The following is a 27,860-nucleotide window of genomic DNA, read 5'->3' on the forward strand; positions in this document are numbered from 1 at the left end:
CCTTGATTGGGCATTGATCAATGGAGCATGCTAAGAAATAGAGTATAACCCAGAATCTATATTTACTATATGACAATCTTTAGTAATAAAGGAATCATACATATTGGATTTCAAAATAGAACTGAGAACCCACAATTAGTCTTCAGACAGAAATAGGGAGAAATGTTCACATGAAAGCAGGTAGTCATTACTCTGTAATTGTTTGTTCACAAGGTCTTTACCAACCAATAATACAGGTACTGATTTTTGCAGCACCTAAATGGTTACTTTTCCCTTCCTCATATCAGTTCCCCTATATAAACAGTTAGCTTCTGCAGGCTATTAAAAATTAATTTAGGGGGGGAAGAGCAAGATGGCGGAGGAGTAGGAGACCTAAATTTCATCTGGTCCCAGGAATTCAGCTAGATAGGGATCAAACCATTCTGAACACCTACAAACTCAACAGGAGATCAAAGAAAAGAATAGCAGCAACTCTCTGAACAGAAAAGTGACCACTTTCTGGAAGGTAGGACATGCAGAGAAGTGAATCCGAGGTGATATTCAGGAAGATAGATGGCGGGGGAGGGGGCCTCCTTGAGCCGCTACCAGCAAGTGATAGAGCAGCAGAGCACAAAATCAGAACTTTTAGAAGTCTGCTCCACTGAGGGACGTCGGTCCAGTGGCTAAGCGGGGGGTGGAACCCTCGCTGGGACAGTGTGGTCTCAGGACCCTTGGGGTCACAGAAAGATTGGGGGTGCCTGAGTGCAGCAGAGTTCCCAGGTATCAAAGCAGGGAAGCCGGCTGCAGAGACGGAGCCAAGGAGTGGGCTCGCAGCTCAGGGTTGCCATAAACTGTGATCCGCAGCACAGTCGGGCCACTGCTCTTCCAGCAGGGACCCAATAAGTGGCAGATCCGGGGAGACTCCCCTTCCTCCCCCGGAGGAGTGGCGTGGGAGCTCACTGCGGGAATCTGCTGGGTTTGGAGACTCCACATGGGGTCATGTGCCAGAGATAGAAACACTCAGCAGCAGGCCAGGTGAGCAAGGAGTGCAGCTGGAGACCGGGGAGATGGGAATTAATGACTGCTTTTCTAAGGGGGCTCACTGAGGATTGGGGCCCCAAGTTCTCGGCTCCTCTGAGGCAGAGATTGGGAGGCCACCATTTTCACTCTACTCCTCCAAAGCTGTAGGGAAAGCTTGCAGGGAACAAAAGCTCCTGAGAGCAAACCCGAGCAGATTCTTTAGCCCAGGCCCCGGCAAGGGCAGGGTAATTCCGCCTCCAGCAAAGACATTTGAGAACCATGGCAACAGGCCCGTCCCCCAGAAGATCAGCAAGAACAGCCAGCCAAGACCAAGTTTACCAATCAATGAGAACTACAGAACTCCAGCACTAGGGGAATAAAGCATATAGAATTCATGGCCTTTTTTCCCATGATTCTTTAGTCTTTCAAAGTTAATTTTTTTTTCTATTTTTTTTTGAATTTTTCTTTTTCCCTTTTTCAACCAAATCTTATCAATCGCTTTTTAAAAAATCTTCTTTATTTTTCATTTTTAGTCATATTCTATCCCTTAATTGTAGTTAACCTTATTTTTGGCATATATATATATGTTATTCTCTCTTTAAAATTTTGGGATACAGTTTCTTCTAACAGACAAAAATATGCCCTAAATCTCTAGTGTATGGCTTTATTCTAGTCTCCTGCCTGATCACATTCTCTTGCTTTTTTAAAAATTACTCTTCTTTCTTTTTTCAACCAACTTATCAATTCCTTTTATAAAATCCTTTATAATTTGCATTTTACAGTCATATTCCATCTGTTCATCGTATTTACCATTATTTTTGTACATATACTAGTTTTTCTTTCTTTAAAATTTTGGAGGCACTTTCTTCTAACAGACCAAAATATGCCCCAAATCTAGTCTGTGGCACTGATCTATTCACCAGCCTGATCATATTTGATCATATTCTTTTCTTTTTCTTTCTTTTTTTTTCTTTCCCTTTCTTTTCCCCCAGTTTCAGATCTCTTCTCATTTCTTTAGTGTATATTCTTCTGGGGTCATTGTTACCCTGTTAGCATTCTGTTCTCTCATTCATCTATTGTCCTCTGGACAAAATGACAAGATGGAAAAAATCACCTCAAAAAAAAAAAGAACAAGAGACAGTACCAACTGCCAGGGACCTAATCAGTACGGACATTAGTAAGATGGCAGAACTAGAGTTCAGAATGGCGATTGTAAAGACACTAGCTGGGCTTGAAAAAATCATGGGAGATACTAGAGAAACCCTTTCTGGAGAAATAAAAGAAGTAAAATCTAACCAAGTCAAAATCAAAAAGGCTATTAATGAGGTGCAATCAAAAATGGAGGCTCTAACTGCTAGGATAAATGAGGCAGAAGAGAGAATTAGTGATATAGAAGACCAAATGATGGAAAATAAAGAAGCTGAGAAAAAGAGATAAACAACTACTGGATCACAAGGGCAGAATTCAAGAGATAAGTGATACCATAAGACGAAACAATACTAGAATAATTGGGATCCCAGAAGAAGAAAGAGAGGGAAAAAAGGTATACTGGAGCAAATTATATCAGAGAACTTCCCTAATTTGGGGAAGGAAACAGGCATCAAAATCCAGGAGGCACAGAGAAGCCCCTCAAAATCAATAAAAATAGGTCAACACCCTGACATCTAATAGTAAAACTTACGAGTCTCAGAGACACAGAGAAAATCCTGAAAGCAGCTCAGGACAAGATGTCTGTAACCTACAATGGTAGAAACATTAGATTGGCAACAGACCTATCCACAGAGACCTGGCAAGCTAGAAAGGACTGGCATGATATATTCAGAGCACTAAATGAGAAAAATATGCAGCCAAGAATACTATATCCAGCTAGGCTGTCATTGAAAATAGGAGAGATAAAAAGCTTCCAGGACAAACAAAAACTAAAGGAATTTGCAAACACAAAACCAGCCCTACAAGAAATATTGAAAGGGGTCCTCTAAGCAAAGAGAGAGCCTAAAAGTAACATAGACCAGAAACAACACAGACAATATACAGTAACAGTCACCTCACAGGCAATACAGTGGCACTAAATTCATATTTTTCAATAGTTACCCTGAATGTAAATGGGCTAAATGCCCCAATCAAAAGACCCAGGCTATCAGAATGGATAAAAAAACAAGGTGCATCGATATGCTGTCTGCATGAGACTCATTGTAGACCTAAAGATACCCCCAGATTAAAAGTGAGGGGGTGGAAAACCATTTACCATGCTAATGGACACCAAAAGAAAGCTGGGGTGCCTATCCTTAGATCAGACAAATTAGATTTTAAATACATTAATAAAGAATGAACAAGAACCATATGATCCTATCAATAGATGCAGAAAAAGCGTTTGATAAAGTACAGCATCCTTTCTTGATTAAAACTCTTCAGAGTGTAAGAATAGAGGGTACATACCTCAATATCATAAAAGCCATCTATGAAAAACCCACAGCGAATATCATTCTCAATGGGGAAAAACTGTGAGCTTTCCCCCTAAGATCAGGAATGTGGCAGGAATGTCCACTATCACCACTGCTATTCAACATAGAACTAGAAGTCCTAGCCACAGCAATCAGACAACAAAAAGAAATAAAAGACATCTGAATCGGCAAAGAAGAAGTCAAACTCTCACTCTTTGCAGATGATATGATACTTTATGTGGAAAACCCAAAAGACTCCACCCAAAACTGCTAGAACTCATACAGGAATTCAGTCAAGTGGCATATATAAAATCAATGCACAGAAATCAGTGGCATTCCTATACACAAACCATAAGACAGAAGAAAGAGAAATTAAGCAGTTGATCCCATTTACAATTATACCCCAAACCATAAGATACCTAGGAATAAATCTAACCAAAAAGGCAAGGAATCTGTGCTCAGAAAACTATAAAATACTCATGAAAGAAATTGAGGAAGACACAAAGAAATGGAAAAACGTTCCATGATCATGGATTTGAATAACAAATATCGTGAAGATGTCAATGCTACCTAGAGCAATGTACACATCTAGTGCAATCCCTATCAAAATACCATCCACTTTTTTCGAAGAAATGGAACAAATAATCCTAAAATTTGTATAGAACCAGAAAAGACCCCAAATAGCCAGAGGAATGTTGAAAAAGAAAAGCAAAGCTGGTGGCATCACAATCCTGGACTTCAAGCTCTATTACAAAGGTGTCATCATTAAGGCACTATGGTACTGGCACAAGAATAGACACATAGATCAATGGAACAGAATAGAGAGCCCAGAAATGGACCCCCAACTCTATGGTCAACTCATCTTTGACAAAGCAGGAAAGAATGTCCAATGGAAAAAAGACAGTCTCTTCAACAAATGGTGTTGGGAAAATTGGGCAGCCACATGCAGAAGAATGAAACTGGACCATTTCCTTACACCACACACAAAAATAGACTCCAAATGGTTGAAAGACCTCAATGTGAGACAGGAGTCCATCAAAATCCTACAGGAGAACACAGGCAGCAAAATCTTCAATCTCAGCCACAGCAACTACTTCCTAGAAACATCGCCAAAGGCAAGGGAAGCAAGGGCAAAAATGAACTATTGGGACTTCATCAAGATAAAAAGCTTTTGCACAGCAAAGGAAAGTCAACAAAACCAAAACACAACCGACAGAATGGGAGAAGATATTTGCAAATGACATATCAGATAAAGGGCTAGTATCCAAAATCTATAAAGAACTTCTCAAACTCAACACCCAAAGAACAAAGGATCCAATCAAGAAATGGGCAGAAGACATGAACAGACATTTTTCCGAAGAAGACATCCAAATGGCCAACAGACACATGAAAAAGTGCTCAACATCGCTCAGCATCAGGGAAATCCAAATCAAAACCTCAATGAGATACCACCTCACACCAGTCAGAATGGCTAAAATTAAGGAGTCAGGAAATGACAGATGTTGGCGAGGATGCAGAGAAAGGGGAACCGTCCTACACTGTTGGTGGGAATGCAAGCTGGTGCAGCCACTCTGGAAAACAGTATGGAGGTTCCTCATAAAGTTGAAAATAGAGCTACCATATGACCCAGCAATAGCATTACTGGGTGTTTACCCCAGAGATACAAATGTAGTGATCTGAAGGGGTACGTGCTCCCCAATGTTTATAGCAGCAATGTCCACAATAGCCAAACTGTGGAAAGAGCCAAGATGTCCATCAACAGATGAATGGATAAAGAAGATGTGTATACATATACAATGCAATATTATGCAGCCATCAAAAAACACGAAACCTTGCCATTTGCAATGACGTGGATGGAACTGGAGGGTATCATGCTAAGCGAAATAAGTCAATCAGAGAATGACATGTATCATATGATCTCACTGATATGAGGAATTCTTAATCTCAGGAAACAAACTGAGGGGTGGTGGGGGGTTGGAGGGATGGGGTGGCTGGGTGCCCCAGCCATGTGCTATGGTGAGCGCTGTGAATTGTGTAAGATTGATGAATCTCAGACCTGTACCTCTGAAACAAATAATATATGTTAAAAAAAAATAATAGTAGGAAGGGAAAAATTAAGGGGGGAAAATCGGAGGGGGAGATGAACCATGAGAGACTGTGGACTCTGAGAAACAAACTGAGGGTTCTAGAGTGGAGGACGGCAGGGGATGGGTTAGCCTGGTGATGGGTATGAAAGAGGGCATGTATTGAATGGAGCACTGGTTGTTATATGCAAACAATGAATCATGGAACACTACATCAAAAACTAATGATGTAATGTATGGTGATTAACATAACATAATAAAATAAAATAAAATATTTAAAAATTAATTTAAAATCAATTTAAAAATTAAATTAAATTTTTTTCTTCTATTCATATTTGAGAGGGAGGGAAAGAGAAGCAGGGAGTGGCAGAAGGAAAGGGAGAAAAAGAATCCCAAGCAGACTCCCCATCCAGTGCAGAGCCTGACATGGGGCTCCATCTGACAATCCTGAGATCATGACCTGAGCTGAAATCAAGAGTCACTTAACCAACTGAGCCACCAAGGTGCCTTAAATAGAAGAAAATCAATGGACAGGGGTTAGTTTTATCCTAGAGAGGTTACTTACTCTAAATCAAGTTCTACTGAGGGTTAAAAGAATCTTGCAGAGATAGGAAGGGCCCTGTTTTCCAAACAGACTGAGGATAATAGCACTATTCAGCAATCTGAAATACAGATAGAATGGGTAGAAAAAAAAAAATCTCACATTCCAGCATAGCCACATTAGGTAAAAACATACCAGAAATTCTTCCCAGTTTCTATCCAGCTACAGATCTAACTTTGGGTATCCACTAGCATGCAAATGTATAGAAAGGGACACAGGACAATTTGTAAATACTGTTTGTTGGCAAAGACCAGTCCTATATAGACCTCTCCTCAATAAATGGCAAGTAGGAGAAAACTTCCAAAGTAATCTCTAACTTACTGAAAGCCAAAAAGAATGTACATTAATGCATATATCTAGAAAAAAATAAACTTAAAAAATTATTTACAGCAGGAATCTGAAAGTAGGTATAGAATACTACTTGGCACTTAATAGGATATAAAATATATCTACAAAATAGGAACTTAAAGTCCTAAGAATAGAAAAGTCAGAGAGAAAAAGATGTGAGAAAGGTTGGTATGAAAAGATAAAATGCCATGGTAAAAGACCAAGACATAGGAAAGCATTTTAAGAAAACAGAGGAGACATGAAAAATAAACCAGTGTTAAGGATTATGAATTCAAGATTTCCAGAGATAGAGGAAAATATAAAGTTCAAATAAAGAGAGAACTAAAATGGAATAAAATGTTATACAACCCAAGAATTATCAATTTTTAAAATCCCAGAAAATTTGAAATAGAAACAGTATTCAAAGATAGCACAGAAAGCTTACAGAGCTGAAACAGACGTAAGTATGTGTATTTAAATGACTTTCTATACCAGTTCAAAAAACCATGATGAGAGACCCAAGGAAAAAAGTATAAAAGCAAAATTCTACAAATATTGAGAGAGAGAAATAAATGTAAATAAAATCAGCCTTAGGTTTTGCCACTGCAATATAAAATGATAAAAGAACTGATTTTGTTCCCAAGAATTTTTAGATTTTCAAGTACTTAAATTCTTCACGTGTACTTTTTTGTTATATTGCTTATATTTTATTCTAAAATGTTTTCCAGTTGCATTTTTAAATTTTAAGTCCAGTATACTTAACATACAGTGTTACGTTAGTTTCAGGTATACAATATACAATTATTGTATATACAAAATTCATTACTCAGTGCTCGTATAAGTCTACTCTTAATCTCCTTGACCTATTTCATCCATCCCCCGACCAGTCACCCCTCTGGTTTTGGTATGAGGATAATGCTGGCCTCATAGAATGAATTTGGAAGTTTTCTTTCATCTTTTTTTGGAATAATTTGAGAAGAGTATGTATTAACAGAATCTACCTGTGAAGCCGTCTGGACCTGGACTTTAGTTTGTTGGGAGTTTTTTATTTACTGATTCAAGTTCATTGCTGGTAATCGACTCTAAGTTTTCTATTTCTTCCTAATTCAACTTTGAAAGGTTGTATGTTGCTAGGAATTTATCCACTTCTTCTAGGTTGTCCAATTTGTTGGAGAATAATTTTTCATGATCATCTCTTATAATACTTTATATTTCTGTGATATCCATTGTTTTCTCCTTTTTTATTTCTGATTTTGTTTGAATCCTCTCTCTATGATTTATGAGTCTGGCTAAGGGTTTATCAATTTTGTTGATTTTTTTCAAAGAACCAGCTCCTAGTTTCATTGATCTATTTTTTTTTTAAGATTTTATTTATTTATTCATGAGAGACAGGGAGAGAGAGAGAGAGAGGCAGAGGCAGAGGGAGAAGCAGGCACCCCGCTGAGCAGGGAGCCTGATGCGGGACTTGATCCCAGGACCCTGGGATCATGACCCAAGCCGAAAGCAGACGCTTAACCATCTGAGCCACCCAGGGGCCCGATCTATTGTTTTCTTAGCTTCATTTTGTTTATTTCTGCTTTACATTTCAGGGTTTGTTTTGTTTTGTTAAGTAGGCTCCATGCTGGGCTCAACTCAGGGCCTGAACTCACAACCCTGAGATCAAGACCTGAGCTGAGATTGAGAGTTGGATGCTTAACCAACTGAGGCACGCCTCTGCTTTACTCTTTATTATTTCCTTTCTTCTACTAGTTTTTTTTTTAAGATTTTTATTTATTTATTTGACAGAGAGAGAGAGCACAAGCAGGGGAGTGGCAGGCAGAGGCAGAGGGAGAAGCAGGCTCCCTGCAGAGCAGGGGGAGCCTGATGTGGGACTCAATCCCAGGACCCTGGGATCATGACCTGAGCTGAAGGCAGTCACTTAACCAACTGAGCCACCCCAGGCACCCTCTTCTACTGGTTTTGAATTTTGTTTGTTCTTCTTTTTCTTGCTCCTGTAGGTATAAGGTTGGGGTGTTTATTTCAGATTTTTCTTGTTTCTTGAGGTAGGCCTGTAATGCTATAAAATTTACTCTTAGAACAGCTTTTGCTGCATCCCAAAGATTTTGGACCTATAGTGTTTTCATTTGTCTCCATGTATTTTTGGATGACTTCTTTGATTTCCTGGTTCACCCATTCATTGTGTTAGTAGCATATTACTTAACCTCCATATATTTGTGTTCTTTCCAGATTATTTTCTTGTGGTTGATTTCTAGTTTCTCTAGTGCCCTGCAATGCAATTTCCCATTCACCAGGACCTGGCACTTCAGAGGTGTCTCCTGTGTGTTACCTGCACCTTGGTCCTACAAGACTCTCCTACAAGACTGTTGAGTTTTCTAATTTTAGGTTTTAAGCCCTGCTGATTGTAAGAACTCTTGGAATTTGGCCCCTCTGGCTTTCACAGCTAAATGTTATGAGGATTAGTTTCCCCATCCAGGCTCCCTGGTGTAAGAGTCTGTTTCTCTTTCCTGTGTCCATGGTGTCCATCCCTTTTCTGGACAGTCCAATCGGTCCATTTAGCTTCTGACCTGGTCTCTGTCCTTGCTACTATCTTTGATGTGGCCTCTTCTCTACATTTAACTGTAAAGAGTCCGTTCTGCTGGTCTTTGGGTCATTTTCTTGGTTATTTATACTGATGTGGCTTTCAACTAATTGTATTCATGGAATGAGATGAACTTAGGGTCCTCCTACTCTTCCGTCTTTTTCCGGGAATCCAATTTATGATTTTTAAAAATTGAATGGCTCATGCTTTTGGTGCAGTAATTAAGAAATCTTGCATAAGCCAAAAAAGAAATGAAATCTTGCCATTTTCAATGACGTGGATGGAACTGGAGAGTGTTATGTTGAGCAAAATAAGTCAATCAGAGAAAGACATGTATCATATGACCTCACTGATATGAGGAATTCTTAATCTCAGGAAACAAACTGAGGGTTGCTGGACTGGTGGGGGGTGGAGGGATGGGGCAGCTGGGTAATAGACATTGGGGAGGTTATGTGCTATGGTGAGAGCTGTGAATTGTGCAAGACCGTTGAATCACAGATCTGTACCTCTGAAACAAATAACACATTATATGTTAAAAAAAAAAAAGAAGAAGAAGAAGATAGCAGGAGGTGAAGAATGAAGGGGGGAAAATTGAAGGGGGGAGATGAACCATGAGAGACGATGGACTCTGAAAAACAAACTGAGGGTTCTAGAGGGGAGGGGGTGGGGGGATGGGTTAGCCTGGTGATGGGTATTAAAGAGGGCATGTTCTGCATGGAGCACTGGGTGTTATACGCAAATAATGAATCATGGAACACTACACCAAAAAAAAAAAGAAAGAAAGAAATCTTGCATAAACCACGAAAGATTTTCTTCTATTTTTCTTGGAGAAATTATATAATTTTAAGTGTGAAATTCGTTTCGGATCCATTTTGAGTTAATTTTCTATATCATACAAGGTATTTGTCAATTTTTTTGTATATGGAATTCCAGACATCCCAGCACCATTTAAGAGACTGTCCTTTATCCATTGTCATTACATTTGCACCTTTGTCAAAATACAATTGACTGCATTTGTGTAGGTATATTTTTAGACATTTTTTTCTGTTCTGTTGATCTATTTGTCTATCTTGATGCCCATGCCACACTCTCTCACTTGCGGTAGTTTTATAACAAGTGTAGATACCAGGTAATATTCTTATTTTTCAAAATTGCTTTTTAAATTCTAGTTCTTTTTTTCCATGTAAATTTCATAATCAATTTTATGAGCTATGGCTATAAAAATACTGTTGAGATATTGTGATTGCACTGCAGCTGTGGATCAGTTTCAAGAATATTGACATCTTCACAATATTGATTTCACCAATTCATGAACACTGTATCTCTCTCCTCTTTAGATCTTTTTTGGTTACTTTTATCAGTGTTTTTTGTTTGTTTGTTTGTTTGTTTACTTCCTTCACGTTATATCTAATTATTGCATGGTTTGGTTTTGCTGCTCTTGTAAAACATTTTTATTGTGATTTCTAATTATTAATTACTAGTATAGACAATTACAGTTGATTTTGTATATTGGCCTTTTGTTATGTAACCTTGCTAAACTCACTTATTCTGGTGACTCTTGTAGATTTCATAGGATTTTAGCAGATAATTTTATCAACTGTAAGGTTTTTTTTTTTTAAGTGTGCCTATTCATTTCCTTTCTCCATTATATATAATGTAAGCTATATGTTTTCATAGATTTCCTGTGTTAGAAATAGAAAACTATTTCTAGTTTTATTTTATTATTTTTAAAGATTTTATTTATTTGCAAGAGAGTGTGAACATAAGCAGGGGGGAGGGGCAGAGGGAGAGGCAGACTCCCCACTGAGCAGGGAGCCAGATATAGGGCTCTATCCCAGGACTCTGAGATCATGACCTGAGCCTAAGGTAGACACTTAACTGACTGAGCCCACCCAGGCACCCCTATTTCTAGTTTTAAGAGTTTTTATTTTGAAGGAATATTGAATTTTGTTAAATACTTTTCTTCATCTATTTAAATAATCATATAAAGGTTTTTCTTCTTTAGTCTAGGAATATAGTAATTATAATGATTGATTTTTCAATGTTGAAATGGCATTCCTGGAATAAAACCCACTGGCTCATAATTTATTATCTTTTTTACATATTGCTGAATTTTATTTGCTATCATTTTGTAAAAAAATTTATGTCTTTATAGATTTTGGATACTAGCCCTTTATCTGATACGTCATTTGCAAATATCTTCTCCCATTCTGTTGGTTGTCTTTTGGTTTTGTTGACTGTTTCCTTTGCTGTGCAGAAGCTTTTTATCTTGATGAAGTCCCAATAGTTCACTTTTGCCCTTGCTTCCCTTGCCTTTGGCAATGTTTCTAGGAAGAAGTTCCTGTGGCTGAGGTCGAAGAGGTTGCTGCCTGTGTTCTTCTCTAGGATTTTGATGGACTCCTGTCTCACATTGAGGTCTTTCAACCATTTGGAACCTATTTTTGTGTGTGGTGTAAGGAAATGGTCCAGTTTCATTCTTCTGCATGTGGCTGTCCAATTTTCCCAACACCATTTGTTGAAGAGACTTTTTTCCATTGGACATTCTTTCCTGCTTTGTCAAAGATGAGTTGACCATAGAGTCGAGGTCTATTTCTGGGCTGTCTATTCTGTTCCATTGATCTATGTGTCTGTTCTTGTGCCAGTACCATACTGTCTTGATGATTACAGCTTTGTAATAGAGCTCGCAAATAATGAATCATGGAACACTACATCAAAAACTAATGATGTAATGTATGGTGATTAACATAACATACCAAAATTAAAAAAAAAATTATGTCTATGTTCATGAAAAATAGCCATCACTGATTTTTTCTTGTAACACCTTTTTCTGGTTTTAGTATCAGGGCAGTGCTGGACTCATAATATGAATTAGAAAGTGTTACCTTTTTTGTAGAGTAGATATGATTTCTTCCTTAAAGGTTTGGGAGAATTCACGAATCCATTTGGCCCAGTATTTTCTTTCTTGGAAGGATTTTAACTATGAATTCAATTCCTTTATCTGTATTAGTCACGTTACACTCATTTCTTCTTGAATGAACTTTGATAGTTTTACCTTTCAAGGAATTTGCCTATTGCATCTAAGCTATTCAATTTATGGGCATTAAATAGTTTGTAATATTATATTATATATTATATTATTATCCTTTTAATGTCTGTAAGATCTGTAATGATGTTTCCATTTTAATTTGATATTGATAATTTGTAGCTTCCTTTTTTTTTTAACTTGGTAAGTCTGGCTAGAGGTTTATCATTTTTTTGATCTTTGCGAAGAACAAGGATTTGATTTCCATTTACTGTTTTTTCCACTTTCAATTTCATTTATTACTGCACTTATATTTATTTATTTATTTTTATTTATTTATTTTAAATATTTTATTTATTTATTTGAGACAGAGAGAATGAGAGAGAGAGAGCACATGAGAGTGGGGAGGGTCAGAGGGAGAAGCAAACTCCTTGCTGAGCAGGGAGCCCGATGTGGGACTCGATCCAGGGACTCCAGGATCATGACCTGAGCTGAAGGCAGTCGCTTAACCAACTGAGCCACCCAGGTGGCCCTGCACTTATATTTATTATACTTTCTTCTACTTCAAGTTTAATTTGCCTTCCTTTACCATTTCTTAAAGTGGAAGCTTAGATCACCAATTTGAGATATTTTGTTTTCTAATATAAACATTTAATGTTATACATTTCCCTTTAAACATTGCTTTAACTGTATTTTACATTTTACATTCTTTAACTGCATTTAACATTTAAAATTTTTGTTTTCTTTCAATTTAAAACATTTTCTACTTTTCATATGACTTCTTTTCTCATGGAATTAAGGTACACACTTCTAAATAACCCAAGTATTTGGAGATTTTCCAGATACCTGTTACTGTTTTCTAATTTAAGGGTTTTTTTTTTTTTTTACAATCTTAGAATAAACTTTCTATGATTTTTATTAAATATGTTATGATTTGATTTATGGCTCAGAATATTGTCTATCTTGGTGAATGTTCTATGTATACATGAAAATAATTTATATTCTGCTGTTGTTAGTTGGAATGTTCTATAATGTTTATTACATAAAGTTAGTTGATAATGTTTCAGGCTCTGATATCCTTACTGATTTTGTGCCTAATTGTTATATTAGTTGCTGAGAAAGAATTATTTAACTGTGTAAGTATTATAGATACTTCAAATTCAAAGTATGGATTTGTCTATTTCTCTCTTCACTTCCATTATTTGCTTCATGTATTCATAAGTACATGTTTTAGCCCCATCCATTTTTAGGACTGTTTTTTATTCTTAGTGAATTGATTTCCACCCCTACCATTTAGTAATGTCCTTTTTTAGTTTAGCCCTGGTAATATTTTTTGTTCTGAAGTCTATGTCACACTGCTTAAGGTGTTTATGTTTTATAATATTGGCCTTTATTGCCTTATGGAATTAAAAATGAGTCTTGGTTTTTATAAGGGAAGTTGTGAAAGAACTAAACAGGCTGACTATGACGAATAACTCAGATGAGGAAACCAAGTCTCAGAGAGTTCAGACAAGGTAAGAGAGGCTCCAATGAGAGTCTGAGATGAGGAAATTAAAGTGCTGAGAGGCTGCAGGCTGTGTTACAACCCAGATAGTTAGTGGCAGAGCCAGAGCTAAGATCCTTATATGGGGTCATCTCTAGTTTCACCCAAACTAAAAACATGTCTGTCAATGAATTTGCTCTTAATGAGCACCTTATTATCAAAAAGTTCTGAAGGTAAACAGTAGAGATTCAAAGTCAAGTATCTTATGCCTGGGATTTTCAGAATGGGGATTCCACTTCGCTCTGGTAATAAATTACAGAGAACAGCTGATTGTGCTTCAGGTAAATGCACCAGAAGAAATTGTAAAGTCATTTCCATTTTGTATATTCTGATCTCATGACATCAGTGAAATAATCAGTATGTGGTAGCAATGTGACCCTCAAATAAAGTCAGCTCCAGTTTTTGGTGCAATGGCTTTATGAATTAGCTATTACTTTTTGGTTTTTTACACATTGAAGAGAGTAAATGCACGCATTGGGGTACAGTGTTTTCCATTATATTTGAAACTGAACACTGCCCTTTATCACTTTTGCAGGAGAAAATATGATTGACAAGTGCAGTTGGTATTAAGTCATTAGTAGATTGCTCTTTTACTTTTTTCTTTCACTGGCATCATCCTTCTAACCGATTAAACTGAAAATTAAAACACTAGGCTACATATTGGGAAATTCTTTTATCAAAATATCTTTTTATTTCCTGTCCTTTCTTCCATGTTCTCTTATTCAAATTGCTACAGTAATCTTGGAATTTTTATAGCTGTCCCTTTTAAGGTACATTTTCAGAATTTGCTCAGAGAAGACTTGATGGAATCCATTTTCAGTCTCAGTAGGAGAATCCTAATTTGCATCTCTTCATGGGTTGCTGTGGCCTAAATTGATCTACATTGACCTAGTTCATTTTAAATCAATTCAAGTTTTTTTGTGTGTGCACACAGAACCAACTACTACCTGTACTTAGAGGCTGCAAAATCAATCCCAAGGAAATTTAAGCAATCTGAATGGGTTCTTCAAATAAAAGTATACTGTATTGTACTGTTCAAAATTGAGAAGGGCACTGAGGTGAAACTAAGAAGTTAGAAGAGTTTAATCAACCAACTAGTCAAAAATTGTATCAGTTGTCTGTGATACAAAATACATTTTGTTCCTCCTAATAACTAATTATTACTGTATCATCTGATGTCATTGCTATAAAAATTAGTTCTAATACCATGTTATTATATTTCTTTTAAGTATACTTAATTTCTTTTAAGTATACTTTGTGGCAAGAGGGACAATTGTTATTCTCCTACAGTTGTAAAGATTGCACTAGGCTATTTCTTAAAGCCAAGATTCTGTAGCCAGCTTTACTTTAGAAGTGAGATGTTAAAAAAAAAAAAGTAAACTGAATAAGGGTCTTTGGTAGTTCACTTTGCTAGAACATTTAGCCAGAGTCAACAAAAATAATGGAACTTCTCTCAGTATTTTAGCACTTGCTTGTAAACAAATTTTCTCTTAAGCTGAACTATAAGGAGATAATTATAATTCTTACTGTACTTAAAAAAATATCCCATACTGGAAATATATCACATTATTGAGCTTTAAAAATACCAAATGTGCAGTAAATGCTGTTCATAAATGACTATAATATTAAGTATAAATAATAAATGCTAGGAAGGTAGGGCTATAGGATTTCTTAGAAGGGAAAGAAAACTTCTTGCTGGAAAGAATTAGGAAATGTTTAATTGATAGTAAGTCACTTCCACAATATACCTGCACTTGTGCTAAGCATGGAAGAGTGAGGGTGAATCCAAGAGTTTTATACTTTAGCAGATTGAATGGGCAATAGATTGTAAGATGAATCAAAAGTGCAGAGATTTGTGATAAGATAATTTAGGAGGCTATTTCAAAAGTACAGGTGAAGCTTGTGAAACATGAATAGAGAGTAGCCAGTAGAGATGAAGACCAGGTAGAAAAATGAAAATATAACTTGAGGCCACTATTTGGATTTGAAAAGCATGAGAGGGAGAAGAGTAAAGTAACCAACTAACTACCTACTAACTAACTAAAGCAAAACAGAGATGTTGAGCCTAGATATTTCAGAGGTTGATAGTGCTTTTACCAAAAAGAGAATAAGAAAGAGGGCCAAATTTTAGAAGGATCCATTAAATTTTTAGCCTTTAAAGGCTAAGGTAGATACTTATTTGATTACTGATGAATGACACTAAATTACTTCAGTTTTAGACATACTGTACTGAGTTTTTGGTGTCACCAAGATGTTCAGGTAGAGGTACCCACCAAGTAGTTGCAAAGGGAGAAGCATGGTAGAGAGGTAATAAAAACTTCCCAGGGAAAGGCAGTAATTAAATCCACATGATTAAAAGGAAGGACGTAACAGCAAGGAGAGAAAACTTTGGAACAAAGAAAATCCAGAGAAGACACAACCACAGATGGGGGAGGAAAACTAGAAAGAAAAAATGTGTTAGGGTGCCTGGGTGGCTCAGTTGGTTAAGCGACTGCCTTTGGCTCAGGTCATGATCCTGGAGTCCCAGGATCGAGTCCCGCATCAGGCTTCCTGCTCAGCAGGGAGTCTGCTTCTCCCTCTGACCCTCCCCCTCTCATGTGGTCTCTCTCTCTCTCCTATTCTCTCTCTCAAATAAATAAATAAAATCTTTAAAAAATTTTAAAAAAAAGAAAAAGAAAAAATGTGTTAGAAAACAGAGAAGCAATTTTAAAAGGGGGTAGTTAGGCAAAGACAGAGATATGGATATATGATATGTTAAGAACAAAGAAAAAAGGTTAAAAACCAGTTAAATTTATTTTATTTTGCAGAAAGTTTTTTCTTTCTTTCATTAACTTCTTTCCTTTCTAAATATTTATGGGCATGAATCCAGAACAGTATGTATCATCAAAGTGCAAATTGTCTATGATCATATCTCCTTGAGATAATTGCTGTTTAATTTGGCTTATTTCCTTCCAGTCACTTTCAGTATATGTGGAAATAGTCAATGAGAATGCATTAGTTGTCAAATGTGCCATTTGTCAATGTAACATTATGGTCTTTGAACTGTTTAATGATTTCTGCTTAAAATTCAAATTTGTCTGAAAACAGTGTTGCAACTCACCATATTTTAATGTTTGATTTTTCCTAACAAATCGTTTTCATTCCTTTTTTTTAAATTTAATCTCATTTTAACAGTTTCTTCTCAGTTACACTTAGTTTAATTTTTCCTTTGGCTACTATGGAACTAATGGCATTTACTTTTATTATAATTTATATGTCTTGTCTTTTTTTTGTTTTATTTGCTATGTCTTGTATGATTTATTGTTTTTACTGTGTATATTCTCCATGTAGAATTTTGTTATTCCTCTTCTAATTTACTCCCATGATTAGGAAGGCATATATTCTATTTTTAGTTCTTTTCATTACATTAATATTTCTCAAAAAATTCTATATATCAAAAATTATTAGGGTAAAAAAACAGACTTTGCATCATAATCTCCTTTTGATTATTTCCCCACTCTATATAAGAGGGGGAATGTAACACATTTTTACTTACTCCTTTTGTCAGATTTTAAAACTATAATGTGTATTTTTGGAGCCACATTAATATTATTTAAGCTTGTTAAATAAATTATAATTTTATTTTTACACAATGCTATTTTTATGCAATACTATTTTTATTCAATTTTGTAACAAATGTAAAACAATTAAACTGAAATCTATGTTTAATTTAATTCAATGTTGACTGCCAGTGTTTGTAGAAGTATTAGCTGGATGATTGTTTCTAAAGCTAAATAACAGATTATTGTCTTCAAATAATGTAGAGTCTAATGGCTTTATTTCAATGGTATTGCTCTTTCTTGTTCTCTATTTTGGTTGAAAACACTCTGAAGCTTTGAGTTAAGTCCATTCTTAATCTCTTAATTTAGGTACTTTATAGAAAGTATAGAGGCATTCCAGTGAAGATGGTGGAGTCAGAGGACCCTAACCGCACCTTGTCCCATGGATACAACTAGATAACAGACACATCAGTGTCAATAACCCAGAAAATGGTCCAAAGACTGATAGAACAGACTCTTCACAGCTAAATGTAGACAAGAGTCCACATCAAAGAGGGTAGGAAGGGTAGAGACCAGGTCAGGAGCTAAACAGACCAGCAGGAATGTCCTCAAGAGAGAGGCACTTTGTAGGCATGGAAAAGGGAGAGAAACAGATCCTCACACCTGAAACTCCAGGCACAGGGAGCTAGAATGAGGAAGATGAATCCCTATAACATTTGGCTTTGAAAACCAGAGAGGCCAAATTTTTGAGTTCTTACAATCAGTGGGGCTTAAAAGCTGGAATTTAAAAAATCAGTACGCTTCTAGGAAACCTGGGAGGGGAAGGGAAACTGAATCCCCACCCTTAAAGAGACAACACAACAAACAGCCCCACAGAGATACATCACAGAAGCAGCAGTTTTGAAAAATACCTATGGTATATGGGAGGGAGATTTGTTTACTAATGTCAGAGAGTGTGCTGGACGGGCAAGGGTCATTGGGAGACTTCTCCAGCAAAAAGGGTTGGTATGGGCCATTTCCCTCCCCTACTTCCCAGCCTAGACACAGGGACACCTGTGGGAACCACCACAGCACACTTACCACCTAACTTGCTAACAGTGTGAGTCATACCATCTCGTTCAGCAGACATGGCCGTCCCAGCCAGGCCTTAGCTCCAGGTTACCTCCTACAGCACACTGGACAAAACATTGCTACACCCTGCTTCCCAACCCTGGGGGTTCTTCAGATCTGCCTAGATCTCACCTGGCCTGCCTAGGTCCTTGGCAGCTAGAGATCCCCTCCTGCCAGTGCAGAAATTACTGGCACTGCATGCCCCACCTGTGAAGTTTCATGCTCTTTGATGCTATTGCATCATTGGCACATGCCTGGTCTGACTGAACTTAAGCCCAGGTGGTCCAAGACTGCCCACTAATAGGGGACCAAACTCTGCCCACAATAGGCAAAGAGAGCCATCACAGATAACTGGACTGAAGGCAAAAGCAGCTCAGCCACAACAGCAGGGTGCACACAACACACACACAGGAAACACCCCTGAAGTGCCAGGTTCTGGTGAACAGGGGACATTACACTGCAGGTCACTACAGGATCTCTTCTTCATAAGGCCATTATGTTCAAGTTCAGGAGACATACCTTACTTCCATAACACACAGAAACAGTCACAGAGGGAGACAAAATGAAGATTCAGAGCAGTATGTCCCAAATGAAAAAAAAAAAAAGGACAAAAATCACAGCAAGAGACCTAATGAAATGGATATAAGTAACATGCCTGAACATGAAGCACAAAAGCAGTAAAATCAAGTATATCTATAAAAATCAGTAAAAGGATTCACAAAATAAAAGGATGTAAAGTATAACCCTATATACCTAAAACATGGAGGTGAGAGAAGTAAAGAATGGATTCAAACTTAAGTGACCATCAACTTAATATAGACTGCTATACATATAAGATGTTATATCCAAACCCAATGGTAACCACAAATAAAAAACCACTAACAGATAGACAAACAATAAAGAGGAAGGAATCCAAGTATATCACTAAAGAAAGCTAGCAAACCATGAGAGAAGAGAGCAAGAAAGGAAAAGAGTAGAACTACAAAAACCATAAAACAAGTAACAAAATGGCTATATGTACATACCTATCAATAATTACTTTGAATGTAAATGGACTAAATGCTCCAATCAAATACACAGGGTGATGGAATGGATTAAATAAAAAAGATACATTTATATTCTTTCCACAAGAGACACATTCCATATCTAAAGACACATACAGATTGAAAGTGAAGGGGTGAAAAAGCATTTATTATGCAAATGGAAGTGAAAAGAAAGCCAGGGTAACAATACTTATATCAGACAAAATAGACTTTAAAACAAAGACAGTAACAAGAAAAAAAGAAGAACACCGCATTATCATAAAAGAAATAATCTAACAAGATACAAACGTTGTAAATATTTATGCATCCAACATGGGAGTACCCAAATACATAAAGCAGCTTATAACATACATGAAGTAGTCAATAGTAATAGAATAATAATAGGTGATTTTAACACCCTACTTATATGAATGAATAGATCATCCAAACAGAAAAATCACAAAGGAAACAATTGCTTTGAATGACATATTGGAAGGATGGATTTAGCAGACATGTTCAAAATAATTCATCCTGAAACAATACACGTTCTTCTCAAGTGCACATGGAACCATCTCCAGAATAGATCACATATTAAGCCACAAAACAGTCTCAACAAATTCAGAAAGATTGAAGTCACACTGTGCATCTTTTCCAACCAAAATGCTAGAAATTAACCACAAGAAAAAATTTGGAAAGAGCATAAATACATAGATGTTAATTAAGTTATCTGATTTGTTAGTATGTAATTGGCTACAGTAATCTGTTATCACATTATGTATTCTGTGGTTATGTGTTGTATTGTTTTTCTCTTCCATTTCTCACTTTGGTTTTTGAGTATACTCTCCTTTTTTCTTAGCTAATGTAGTTAAAGCATTGCAATTTTATTTATTTTTTGGAAAACCTGGTCATTACTATTAAAAAAATAACATGCTACCACACAATGTGGGTAAACCAAGAAATCAAAGAGGAAATAAAAAATACTGGAAACAAATGAAAATATGACAATCCAAAATCTTGGGAGGAAAAAAAAAAAAAAAGGGCGCCTGGGTGGCTCAGATGGTTAAGCGTCTGCCTTCGACTCAGGTCCTGATCTCAGGGTCCTGGGATAGAGTCCCGCATCAGGCTCCCTGTTCCTTGGGAGCCTGCTTTTCCCTCTGCCTTTCTCTCTCGCTCTGTCTCTCATGAATAAAAAAAAAAAAAAAAAAAATCTTGGGATGCAGCAAAAGTTATTCTAAGAGAAAGTTTATGGCTTTATAGGCCTACCTCAAAAACAAAAACAAAAAAATCTAAAATAAAAAAACCTAACCTTACACCTAAAGAGCTAGAAAAAGAAGAACACAAACAAAATCCAAAACCAGTAGAAGGAAGAAAATAAAAAGAGTAGAGCAAAAACAAAATAGAAACCAAAAAAAAAAAAACAATAGAACAAATCAATGAAATCAGGAGCTGGTTCTTTGAAAATTGATAAACCTTTAGCCAGACTCATTCAAAAAAAAAAGAGAGAGAGGGGGTCCAAATAAAATTAGGAATGAAAGAGATATAACAGTCACCACAGAAATACAGAAGATCATAAGAGGATATGAAAAAATTACAAAGCCAACAAATTGGACAACCTAGAAGAAATGGATAAATTCCTAAAAACATATCACCTACCAAAACTGAAGCAGGAAGAAATAGAAAATTTGAACAGACTGATTAATAGCAATGAAATTGAATCTATAATAAAAAAAAAAACTCCCAATAGGCAGATCCTGCACTGGAGGAGACACACACAGCTGACATTGTCTTCTTCCCATGACTCTTACAGCCGTTTCTCTCCTGGCCATAATGGCAACTCTTAAGGAAAAACTGAGTGCACCAGTTGCAGAAGAAGCAACCAATCCAAACAATAAGATCACTGTAGTGGGTGTTGGACAAGTTGGTATGGCATGTGCCATCAGCATTCTGGGAAAGTCTCTGGCAGATGAACTTGCCCTTGTGGATGTTTTGGAAAATAATTTCAAAGGAGAAATGATGGATCTGCAACATGGGAGCTTATTTCTTCAGACACCTACAATTGTGGCAGATAAAGATTATTCTGCGACTGCCAATTCTAAGATTTTGGTGGTAACTGTGGAAGTCCACCAGCAGGAGGGAGAGAGCCACCTCAATCTGGTGCAGAGGAATGTTCATTTCTTCAAATTCATTATTCCTCAGATAGTCAAGTATAGTCCTGATTGTATCATAATTTGTGGTTTCCAACCCAGTGGATATTCTTATATATGTTACCTGGAAACTATGTGGCCTACACAAGCATCCTGTGATTGGAAATGGTTGTAATCTGGATTCTGCTAGATTTCACTATCTTATGGCTGAAAAACATGGCATTCATTCAACTGCCATGGATGCATTTTGGGAGAACATGGAGACTCACATGTGGCTGTGTGGAGTGGAGTGAATGTGGCAGGCATTTCTCTCCAGGAAATTAATCCAGAAATGAGAACTGACAATGACAGTGAAAACTGGAAAGAAGCGAATAAGATGGTAGCTGAAAGTGCCTATGAAGTCATCAAGCTAAAAGGATATACCAACGGGGCTATTGGATTAAGTGTGGCTGATCTCATTGAATCCATGCTTAAAAATCTATCCAGGATACATCCAGTGGCAACAATAGTGAAGGAATGTATGGCATTAAGAATGAAGTGTTCCTGAGCCTCCCATGTATCCTGAATGCTCAGAGATTAACCAGTGTTATCAATCAGAAGCTAAAGGATGATAAGATTCCTCAGCTCAAGAAAAGTACAAATACCTTATCGGACATCCAGAAAGACCTAAAAGACCTGTGACTTCTGGCTTCTAGGCTATAGAAATTTAAAACTATAATGTGATTAACCATGAGCCTTTAGTTTTTCATCCATATACATGGATCACAGTTTGTTTTTATCTTCCCAAATATATTAATCTGGGTTCACAGAATCAATGCCCATGCTTGGTTTAATGTTTGCAATAGGAGCCCTTGAACAAATAAGATTAATTATTGTACTGTGTTTCTAAAAATAAAAAACAAAACAAACAACAACAACAACAAAACTAAAGTCCAGGACCAGAAGTTTTCACAGGTGAATTCTACCAATCAGGAGCTGGTTCTTTGAAAACATTTAATGAAAAGTGCACAGCTATTCTTCTCAAACTATTCTAAAAAATAGAAGATGAAGGAAAGGTTCCAAATTCATTATATGAGACCAGAATTACCTTGATACTAAAACCAGATAAAGACACTGCAAAAAAGAGATGTTTATCTCTGATGAACATAGAGGCAATAATCCTCAACAAAATATTAGCAAACCAAATCCAACAATACATTAAAAACATCATTCACTATGATCATATGAGATTTATTCCTGTTATGCAAGAGTGGTTCAATATTTGCAAATCAGTCAACATGACACATCACATTAGCAAAACTAAGGATAAAAATCATATGATCATTTCAACAGATGCAGAGAAAGCATTTGACAAAATACAACATAGATTCATGGTAAAAACCCTCAACAAATTAGGGTTAGATGGAACATACCTCAACATAATAAAGGCCATATATGAAAAAACCAACAGTGAACATCAAACTCAATGAAGAAAAACAGAGCTTTTTCCCTAAGATCAGGAACAAGACAAGGACGTCCACTCTCACCACTTTTATTTAACATAATACTACATAGAAGTCCTAACCACAGCACTCGGATAAGAAAAAGAAACAAAAGACATCCAAATTAGTAAGAAAGAAGTAAAACTTTCATTATTTGCAGATGCCATGATACTATATATGGAAAACCCTAAAAACTCCACCAAAAAACTAGTGGAACTGATAAATGAATTCAGTAAGGTCACAATATACAAAATCAATATACAGAAATCTGTTGCATTTCTGTACACTAATAATGAAGCAGCAGAAAGAAATTAAGAAAACAATCCCATTTACAATTGCACCAAAAATAATAAAATACCTACGATTAAACTTAACCAAGGAGGTAAAAGAACTATACCACAAACAAATGGAAAGATATCTCATGCTCATGAATTGGAAGAACAAACATTAAAATGACCACACTACCCAAAGCAATCTACAGACTTAATGCAATCTCGATCAAAATACCAATAGCATTTTTTTCACAGAACTAGAAAAAATAATCTTAAAATTTGTATGGAACCGTAAAAGATCCTGAATAGGCAAAGCAATCTTAAAAAGAACAAAACTAGGAGGAGCAAGATGGTGGAGGAGTAGGAGACCTAAATTTCGTCTGGTCCCAGGAATTCAGCTAGATAGGGATCAAACCATTCTGAACACCTACGAACTCAACAGGAGATCGAAGAAAAGAATAGCAGCAACTCTCTGGACAGAAAAGCGACCACTTTCTGGAAGGTAGGACGTGCGGAGAAGTGAATCTGAGGCGGTATTTGGGAAGATAGACGGTGAGGGAGGGGGCCTCCGTTAGCTGCTACTGACAAGTGATAGAGCTGCGGAGCAGAAAATTGGAATTTAGAAGTCTGCTCCACTGAGGGACGCCACTCCAGTGGCTGAGCAGGGGGTGGGACACTCACTGGGACAGTGTGGTCTCAGGACCCTCGGGGTCACAGAAAGACCAGGGGTACCTGAGTGCCACGGAGTTCCCAGGTATCGGAGCAGGGAAGCCAGCTGCAGAGACGGACCGAGGAGTGGGCTCTCAGCTCGGGGTTGCCATAAACTGTGATCATGGCACAGTTGGACCACTGCTCTTCCAGCAGGGACCCAACAAGTGGCAGATCCGGGGAGACTCCCCTTCTTCCCCACCAGGAGGAGTGGCACAGGAGTGCACCGCAGGGATCTGCTGAGTTTGGAGACTCCACAGGGGGTTGTGTGCCAGAGATAGAAACACTCGGTCACAGGCCGGGTGAGCACCGAGTGTGGCTGGAGACTGGGGAGATGGGAGTGATTGACTGCTTTTCTCTGGGGGCTCACTGAGGAGCGGGGCCCAAGTTCTCAGCTCCTCTGGGCAGAGACTGGGAGGCCGCCATTTTCATTCTCCTCCTCCAAAGCTGTACGGAAAGCTTGCAGGGAACAAAAGCTCCCAAGAGCAAACCCGAGCAGATTACTTAGCCCAGACCTGGCAAGGGCGGGGCAATTCCACCTCCAGCAAAGACATTTGGGAACCACTGCAACAGGCCCCTCCCCCAGAAGATCAGCAAGAATAGCCAGCCAAGACCAAGTTTACCGATCAATGAGAATGGCAGAACTCCACCGCTAGGGGAATACAGCACATAGAATTCATGGCTTTTCCCCCCTGATTTGTTAGTCTTTCAAAGTTAATTTAAAAAAATTTTTTTTTAATTTTTCTTTTTCCCTTTTTCAACCAATATCTTATCAATCCCTTTATAAAAAATTTTTTTATTTTTCATTTTTAGAGTCATATTCTATCCCTTCATAGTAGTTAACCTTATATTTGGTATATATATATATATATAAGTTGCTCTCTCTTTAAAATTTTGGGATATAGTTTCTTCTAACAGACCAAAATATACCCTAAATCTCTAGTGTATGGCTTTGTTCTAGTCTCCTGCCTGATCATATTCTCCCTTTTTTTTAAAAAAAAAATTCCTCTTCTTTCTTTTTTCAACCAACTTCCTATCTTATCAATTCCTTTTATAAAATCTTTTATAATTTTCATCTTTACAGTCATATTTCATTGGTTCATCATATTTACCGTTATTTTTGTACCTATATACGCTTTTATTTCTTTAAAATTTTGGGAGGCACTTTCTTCTAACAGACCAAAATATGCCCCAAATCTAGTCTGTGGCACTGATCTATGCACCAGCCTGATCATATTTGATCATATTCTTTTATTTTTTTATCTTTTTCTTTCTTTCTTTTTTTTCTTTCTTTCCCTTTCTTTTCCCCTGGTTTCAGATCTCTTCTGATTTGTTTAGTGTATATTTTTCTGGGGTCGTTGTTACCCTGTTAGCATTCTGTTCTCTCATTCATCTACTGTCCTCTGGACAAAATGACAAGACAGAAAAAATCACCTCAAAAAAAAGAACAAGAGGCAGTACCGACTACCAGGGACCGAATCAATATGGACATTAATAAGATGGTGGAACTGGAGTTCAGAATGAGGATTTTAAAGATACTAACTGGGCTTGAAAAAAAGTATGGAAGATATTAGAGAAACCCTCTCTGGAGAAATAAAAGAATTCTAAAATCTAACCAAGTCGAAATCAAAAAGGCTACTAATGAGGTGCAATAAAAAATGGAGGCTCTAACTGCTAGGATAAATGAGGCAAAAGAGAGAATTAGTGATATAGAAGACCAAATGATGGAAAATAAAAAAGCTGAGAAAAAGAGAGATAAACAACTACTGGATTATGAGAGCAAAATTTGAGAGATAAGTGATACCATAAGATGAAACAATATCAGAATAATTGGGATCCCAGAAGAAGAAGAAAGAGAGAGAGGGGAAAAAGGTATATTGGAGCAAATTATAGCAGAGAACTTCCCTAATTTGGGGAAGGAAACAGGCATCAAAATCCAGGAGGCACAGAGAACCCCCCTCAAAATCAATAAAAATAGGTCAACACCCCGACATTTAATAGTAAAATTTACGAGTCTCAGAGACAAAGAGAAAATACTGAAGGTAGCTCAGGATAAGAGATCTGTAACCTACAATGGTAAAAACATTAGATTGGCAACAGACCTATCCACAGAGACCTGGCAGGCCAGAAAGGACTGGCATGATATATTCAGAGCACTAAATGAGAAAAATATGCAGCCAAGAATACTATATCTAGCTAGGCTGTCATTGAAAATAGAAGGAGAGATAAAAAGCTTCCAGGACAAACAAAAACTAAAGGAATCTGCAAACACAAAACCAGCCCTACAAGAAATATTGAAAGGGGTCCTCTAAGCAAAGAGAGAGCCTAAAAGTAACAGAGACCAGAAAGGAACACAGACAATATACAGTAACAGTCACCTCACAGGCAATACAGTGGCACTAAATTCATATATTTCAATAGTTAGCCTGAATGTAAATGGGCTAAATGCCCCAATCAAAAGACCCAGGCTATCAGATTGGATAAAAAAACAAGGGGCATCAATATGCTGTCTGCAAGAGACTCATTTTAGACCCAAAGATACCCCAGATTGAAAGTGAGGGGGTGGAAAACCATTTACCATGCTAATGGACACCAAAAGAAAGCTGGGATGGCTATCCTTAGATCAGACAAATTAGATTTTAAACCAAAGACTATAATAAGAGATGAGGAAGGACACTATATCCTACTTAAAGGGTCTATCCAACAAGAAGATCTAACAATTGTAAATATCTATGCCCCTAACATGGGAGCAGCCAATTAATAACCAAAGCACAGAAACACATCGACAACAATACAATAATAGTGGGGGACTTTAACACCCCTCTCACTGAAATGGACAGATCATCTAAGCAAAAGATCAACAAGGAAATAAAGACTTTAAATGACACACTGGACCAAATGGACTTCACAGACATATTCAGAACATTCCATCCCAAAGCAACAGAATACACATTCTTCTCTAGTGCCCATGGAACATTCTCCAGAATAGATCACAGCCTAGGTCACAAATCAGGTCTCAACTGGTACCAAAAGATTGGGATCATTCCCTGCCTATTTTCGGACCACAATGCTTTCAAACTAGAACTCAATCACAAGAGGGAAAGTCAGAAAGAACTCAAATACATGGAGGCTAAAGAGCATCCTACTAAAGAATGCATGGGTCAACCAGGAAATTAAAGAAGAATTTAAAAAATTCATGGCAACAAATGAAAATGAAAACACAACTGTTCAAAAATCTTTGGGATGCAGCAAAGGCAGTCCTAAGAGGAAAGTATATAGCAGTACAAGCCTTTCTCAAGAAACAAGAAAGGTCTCAAATACACAACCTAACCCTACACCTAAAGGAGCTGGAGAAAGAAGAGCAAATAAAGCCTAAACCCAGCAGGAGAAGAGAAATAATAAAGATCAGAGCAGAAATCAATGAAATAGAAACCAAAAGAACAGTAGAACAGATCAATGAAACTAGGAACTGGTTCTTTGAAAGAATTAACAAGATTGATAAACCCCTGGCCAGACTTACCAAAAGAAAAGAGAAAGGACCCAAATAAATAAAATCATGAATGAAAGAGGAGAGATCACAACCAACACCAAAGAAATACAAACAATTATAAGAACATATTATGAACAACTATATGCCAGCAAATTAGATAATCTGGAAGAAATGGATGCATTCCTAGAGATGTATAAACTACCAAAACTGAACCAGGAAGAAACAGAAAACCTGAACAGACCCATAACCACTAAGGAAATTGAAGCAGTCATCAAAAATCTCCCAACAAACAAGTGCCCAGGGCCAGATGGCTTCCCAGGGGAATTCTAACAAACATTTAAAGAAGAATTAATACCTATTCTTCTGAAACTGTTCCAAAAAATAGAAATGGAAGGAAAACTTCCAAGCTCATTTTATGAGGCCACCATTACCTTGATCCCAAAACCAGACAAAGACCCCATCAAAAAGGAGAATTACAGACCAATATCCTTGATGAGCA

At 37.1% G+C, this 27,860-nt stretch overlaps 1 protein-coding gene and 1 pseudogene across 1 annotated transcript in view; one reads left to right on the forward strand and one right to left on the reverse strand.

Moving 5' to 3' along the window:
• The window catches only part of TMEM232 (transmembrane protein 232), a gene marked incomplete at its 5' end in the record, with an annotated part of 218,900 nt that overhangs the window by 24,875 nt on the left and 166,165 nt on the right, over positions 1-27,860 (reverse strand). The window lies entirely within an intron of this gene.
• On the forward strand, positions 21,094-22,091 carry LOC110588657 (annotated as a pseudogene).

This window comes from Neomonachus schauinslandi, chromosome 7 (genome assembly GCF_002201575.2).
Source record: "Neomonachus schauinslandi chromosome 7, ASM220157v2, whole genome shotgun sequence".
NCBI classification, from domain to species: domain Eukaryota; kingdom Metazoa; phylum Chordata; class Mammalia; order Carnivora; family Phocidae; genus Neomonachus; species Neomonachus schauinslandi.